Genomic DNA, 6,959 nt, shown 5'->3' on the forward strand with positions numbered 1-6,959 from the left:
AGGATAAGGCTTAGATCCAAAAATTAACAAAATTGTCAAAACTGGGACTTAAACCCAAGACCACTCACACACTCCCAAAATATTTAACCACTAAAGCAGATACACACTTGTGTTAGATATTCACAGAAGCAGAATTAAATTATTTGGGGTGTTACAACGACAGAAATAAATCCCGAAATAGATTTTATTTAATTCAATTCATATTAGGAAATAAAATAAAATAAAATAAAATCTTGTTAAACGATAAGAATAAGGGTCTGTTTGATTGGCGTATTTCATTTTCCGGAAAACATTTTCCCTCTTTTACGGTGTTTGATTGACCAAAGGAATTGATTTTCCGGAAAAGCAACTTCAACACACGGGAAAATCAAGCCCTTCTTTGCGTAAAATATCTTACAGATTTTTTTCCGTAAGACATTTTCCGGAAAACACAGCTTCAACCTCTCATTTCCTCCTCATTTCCTCTCCGTCCATCAACGTCAGCCTCTCCTCCTCATCGGTGTGCTTCTTCTTCTTGGGTTATCAACAGGTTCTGTTCTCCTTTTCTCTGTGTATTATTTTTGTTGATCGTGATTTTTTCTTGGGTGTGTCTTTCCTCCTTTTCTCTGCTGTTTTTCCTCCTCTACTTTCTTGATCTATTTTTTTTGTTTCTTTGATTGAGTTTTTATTTCAGTTATTTTCTAATTTCAGTTTTGATTGTTAAGGGTTTCTGCAAATGGGTAGTTTTCTGCAAATGTTTTCTGCAAATCAGTTTCTGGGTTAACTGGAAAATGGGTAATTTGGATACTTTAGCACCCCATCATGCATGCGTATGCTATATAGCTTCTGCAATGTTTGCTAAATTTCATCTGTAAGTTCTCTTGACCTCCAACTTGGTCGATTTAAGGAAGGAGAAAAGTATGAATATTTTCGCTGATCATCAATGTCTCATTTACATTCTTATAAAAAAGAATACATTTTTTAACTAGAAGAATATCAGTCTTATTTTATCATACATTATAGATGGTCAAAAGTCAGCAACTGCATTTGTTCTGCATTTGTAGCTTTCAATCAACTTGGAAGCTTAAATGAGTGCCGAAACTTGTTCTGCATTTGTAGCTTTTAAAGGTGCTTTAGTTGGATGGTCATGATTATCATATTGTTGCAATTTATTGTCTTGTTTTATTAGTTAATAGGAGTAAATGTAAAATGTTCATTGGCTTTTAAAATGTTGGAATTCTTTGAATTACTTGAAATGCTTAATGATGTAAACTTGAAGTGCTTTTTTTTTGATAAATATGGTTACTGATATTATTGGATTCTTATCAATCTGGTTTTCTTTACTAAAGAACCTTGATTTGTGTTCAATGATAGTGGGCTGATGTTGCTGGCTTTGGATGCTAGCCAGATTCCTGCTTATTTCATACCTGCTTTGGGACCTGTTCCCAAGTGGTGTTATTCGCTGGAATCTCTTACGGTGTGTTTTTAACTTGTATCCTAATCAATTTTTGTTTTATCCTTTTATTGGATGTACTATGTTGGGATATGCAGATGTGGTGCACTAGTGTTTACTTTGTATATATTTTACAGGAAGAGCTTGAGGAGGGTGGACAAACAAGCATATATGACAACTATAAATTTTTAACAAAAGAGGATCTTGAGAAGTTGAATTTGACAAATCTAATTGGGACCAATCTTCTGCAAGCCTACATGCACGGGTTCTTTATTGACTTTCGTTTGTACAAAAAGGCAAGACTGCTATTCTTTTTATTATTTCTTGTTAAGGATATCATGCAGCTTAAAAACTCCGGATAATTGCATTGTGTCACCTGCTGGAAATTTGTCTGGTTGGGTGTGTGAAACACGAAATATCTAGAAGTAAATAAAAGTTGAGATGCAGAAACAAAAAAATGAGTTCAGAGTTGCTAGATTAAATTCAGAAAGAGAGTTATGTAATTTTTCTATTTTCTGATCAGATAGTGCTTTCAATGCTCAATGTGGTTCTTTTGTACATCTTCACTATTTTGCTGTTTAATATTCATATTTTTACATATATTTCAATATTCTTACTAGTACTCATTGTGGATAATATTTTTTCAATTTATAACAATCAATATTGTAGCTTATTATTGAGTATTATTATAAATAAATTATTGTAATATATGTAAAAACAATTTTAAAATATAAAAATTTATTAATATATATTAATATATGTAAAAAACAACTTTTCCGGAAAATATTTTCAGGAAATCTGTCAAACGGCAGAAAATATTTTACACTGATTCAATCAAACACCAGAAAATATTTTCCAGTAAGTCATTTTACAGAAAAGTAAAACATTTTCCAGAAATCATTTTACGGAAAACATTTTACTGCCAATCAAACATACCCTAAATCCCGAAACAGATTTTATTTAATTCTATTCTAATTTGGAAATAAAATAAAATCAAATAAAATTTTGTTAAACGACGGGAATAAATCTCAAAATAGGTTTAATTTAATTTAATTTATCGTTTTTGGAAAAAAAATCAAATCAAATAAATCTTTATTAAACGGCGGGAATAAATCCAGAAATAGATTTTATTTTATTTAATTTATCATTTTTGACAACAAAATCAAAATTTAATAAATCCATTAAACGGCAGGAATCAATCCCAAAACGGATTTTATTTACCTTTAATTTCCCGTTTGAAAATAGAAACAAAATAATATAATAAAATCTATTGAACAGCGGGAATAAATCCTGAAACGGATTTTATTTACCTTTAATTTCCCGTTTGGAAATAAAATCAAAATAATAGAATAAAATTCGTTGAATGACGGGAATAAATCCCGAAACGAATTTTATTTACTTTTAATTTTGGAAAAAAATCGAATAAAATCTGTTAAACGGCGGGAAAAATCCTGAAACAGATTTTATGAGTTTTAATATTCACTTGGAAATAAAACAAAAATAGAGGAAAAAGAAATGTGTTGAATGGCAGGAAAAATCCTGAAACAGATTTATTTAATTTTTAAAAGAAAATTGATTTTCTAAAAATATTTTTTTTCTTCGCCTTGGTGTCTCATTTGTCTTGGATTAGAAAATTGAAAAAATAATCGGATCTATCTTAGGATTGTTAGACAAAACACGTTAGCGAATAAAATAAATTAAATATAAATAAACACATATAAAGTAAAATATAAATAGAATGATTTGCAATTAATTTATCAAATACAAAAATCAAATAAAACCGTAATACAAAGTTGAAATAAAGAAGAAAGAATAGGGATTTTATGAAACGTTGAGGCCTATGAAACACAGTTTCCTTAAGACAGATTCGACCGTTCTTACGATACTTAGAGTAACGTTGGTCAAATGTCTCATAGGATATAACAACAACAATGATCAAAATAGCAGCACCTCTACAACGATCAATGAACGAACAAAGCCTTTTTCCATCACCGGAATGTTTGAAAAGACGAAGAGGAAAGGAGGAGTTTTGATAACAATAGAGTTTTGGTAAGAGAAAAATAGCAAAGAGTATTTTGTTTGTGTGTGTGTAAAACCCTTCAGAAATTATGGCCTATTATAGACATAGAGAATGTTGGAATTTTGGAAAAGATATCCACAAAATCTACCATTAAATTTATTGAAATCAAATCAATAAGATAAGTATCCTTATAAGTAGATTCTGTTTGCTGAGGAAAATAAATTCGTGTTGGGACCGATCGGTCTGGATATTTTGCATCGCTCATGTTGTGCGGGTGCGCCCAAACCTCGTCGAGTTTGGACCTGCACCACTCCTACGCGAGGTAAAATTACAAGCTTAGTCATTCAATTACCCTTTAAGAGGGCTCACATATATAAACACATCTCACACTTTGGTATTTAACCAATGTGGGATCTAAGCCTTTACTTTTCCTCAACAATATTTCCAAGTAGCTTACTTTGAGCATAAATTTCTCATTCATCACTCAACCATTTTGAGCATATGATATACCGTTGTAAAGGTCTCATGGAGTAGAATATGAAACCATAATTTTATGATTCAACTCTGCACCTTTACTTATTGAGGTCTCAAAGTTCCTATGAAAGTAGTTTTTCCAACAGTTATCGATTTAGAAAAAGAGGTTGAACCGGTTGATTTGTGAAATAATACAAATTAGTTGAATAAATTATTTTTAATAAATTTTTATTTTTTTGAATTTTTTGAATTTAATTAATTAAACTAAACTAATCAATCAGAGCAGTCGAACTAGTTAGATCGAAAATCGGTAGTTGAACCAATTCAACCACTAATCGAATTACAAAAACATTAACGTTTTGATATTGTTGTTATTACAATAATTTGGAGTTTGTGACTTTTAATGTGATAATAAACCCAATTTACATATTTAATGTACTTAATTTTGATTAATTCTTGGATGAGATGATACTAATTTTGAATTTATTATTTGAGTTTTGATTAGGCCCACAAGTAAAGTCGAAAAATAAAAAAAAGTTGAAAATTAGGCTGACCTGTAGAAGTTTATTTTGAAGATTTATTTCTAAAAATGTTACTTTTAAATTTCTTAATTAGGATAATATTTTAATTTCCTAATACTAATGAGATTAGATTAAAAAGTGGGAGTAGAGTTAAGTTTTATTTTTAATTTTGGGCAAGAATAGGAATAAGAGTAGGAATAAGAATAGGAAAGCGCACGCCACTGGTGATTTTTGGCTTTGCTTTGATTTCAATTCATTTGATTTTTCTTTCCCTGCTTCAATTCTCAGTTTCTGTTCTCTTTTGCGCCATCACACCTCCCACTTTTCCTTTCCTTTTATTTTTTATTTTATTTAACATTTATTAAAAACCTACATTAATCTGTCTACTTTAATGAGTTTCCATCTAGCTTTAGGCCAGTAAATAATCTGGTATAGAGCCCTGAGATTTGAATTTGCATTTAAAAACTTTTAATTACGTATTTGTTATTTTTTTGATTTGAGATAGACACCGTCATCTCGTAAAATTATATTGATACCAAGTCAAAAAAATTAATTGATTCGGCGTTGATAGGCGTACTATTGAAAGTACCGAGTCGATTGTCTATCGTATTCAGTCTATTAAATAACACATTGACGCGTCTAAGTAAGAAGTTAATTGGATTCTGTCAAGGGAAATAGCAATCGGATCTAAACGACTCGCACGGTTGAAACCGTTGGATCGAGTTGGGCCCTTCTAGTTCGCAAGCCTATTGAAGAGTTAAATTGTGGACGTGTGTTTCATGGTTGTTCGTTCAATAAGGGTTAGTTATTGGGTGTTCCTATAATTAATTTACACAAGGAAAGGTTGGTGGTTTGAGGCATTCTCAACGACTATAACTAATTTATCGGTTGAATTAGAAGATTCGTTATCAAGAATCGGTTTGAAACTGGAGCACAATCAAGCCTGAAACTGTAAATTCGTTATATTAGTTTATTTAATTAATTTTTGTTTTTGCTTATTTTTACTGTTATTTTAATTTCAATTATTTTTACTTTTATTATATTTAAATCCTCCCTTTTGAATTTTGCGGTAAAGTCAAGCTGAAGTTGTAAATTCTTTATATCGATTTATTGAATCGAGTCAAATTGAGTGGAAAAATTGCGAGTTAATAGAGTTGATGAGTCATATTTTATTATCCTAACTCGATTTGAATTTTTTACAAGTCGAGTCGAATCAAGTGAAACTAAAAAATTGAACATGTTAAATTAAAATTTTGTTACAGTATAACTAATTTCATGTTAGAGCACATAAATTTGAAACCATATATATTTGATAACTTTTTCAAAGTAAAATAATAAAAAAATACTTTAGTATGATAAGCTTGAATAATTAATTAACTTAGGTCCCAAAAATTATTATTCTAGAAAATTTTTAATTTTTTTAACTTTTTTATATATTTTTTTGAAAATTTTATAATTTTTATAAATATTTTAAAATTTAAAATTATTTTGATTTTTTTTTTGTAATTTCTGTTAAGAGAAAGAGACTAATTTGCTCATTTTCAAACTTGACAATGATCAAAAGGGTATTTACATCAATCTGCTATTCGAATTATTCGAATTGTAAAATTCAACTCAATTCGAACTTGAAACTAGAATTATTTATTTGAGGTTAATCGAATAATTTGAATAACATAATTCAATTAACTAAAAATTAAAAAAAAATTAATTTTTTCGAATCGAATCAAGTTTTGTTCACCTATAACAACTGCATAGATGCACAAACCTGATTAAAGTAGACAACAATTTTAAATATTTAATCTTTTATATATAAAAAATATTATTTTTGGTGAATTTCACATACATTATAATTCATTTAAATACATAATATAGAAATGATAGAGATAAGAGAAAGACGATCTTTATATAAAAAATAATTTTAAATGAAGATATATAGATGTTAACGTAAAAGTATTTTTTTATATTTTAATATTTTAAAACTATAAAATAAACTTCCAAACTGAGGATAAAAAATTTGAGACTACATGTCAATAAGGGACAATTCTACTTACAATTTTAAATGCCAACAATTAAAGGATGGTACATCAACAGGGTGAAATTTTTTTAAATACATATACCCATTGGTATGTTTTAGAGTATGCCCATTGATTTTAAAATACATGCACTAAGGGAATCAACATCCATTCTTTTATTTTTATGTCATTTAACTTTTCCATGCTTGATTTCTCTTGCTTTGATTTTATTGTTGTTGATAATATACTGAATACGATCATAATATAAAAAGTGGGATAAATTATCTGCTAGTCATTTTAGTGAGGGTTATTTTTATTTCGATCACTTCAAATTTTTTGTTGTTAAATTGACTTTTTTTTAAAATTGATTAAATTAGTTATTTCATGTTAAATGGTAACAGAATGTTGACTGTGCATTTTCACATTAGTCACTCTAAAATTAAGGTAAATTATCTATTAGTCACTTTAAATAAGGATTGTTCTTGTTATCACCCCAAAAT

The 6,959-nt window shown here is 28.8% G+C and overlaps 1 long non-coding RNA gene across 1 annotated transcript; it reads left to right on the forward strand.

Moving 5' to 3' along the window:
• Positions 1 to 399: 399 nt before the first annotated feature.
• Positions 400 to 2,042, forward strand: LOC107890240 (uncharacterized). Its single transcript, XR_005901896.1, has 3 exons — positions 400 to 529; positions 1,354 to 1,456; positions 1,570 to 2,042. It is a non-coding gene; the product is annotated as an uncharacterized lncRNA (long non-coding RNA).
• Positions 2,043 to 6,959: the final 4,917 nt, after the last annotated feature.

Source organism: Gossypium hirsutum, chromosome A09, assembly GCF_007990345.1.
Source record: "Gossypium hirsutum isolate 1008001.06 chromosome A09, Gossypium_hirsutum_v2.1, whole genome shotgun sequence".
Classification (NCBI taxonomy): domain Eukaryota; kingdom Viridiplantae; phylum Streptophyta; class Magnoliopsida; order Malvales; family Malvaceae; genus Gossypium; species Gossypium hirsutum.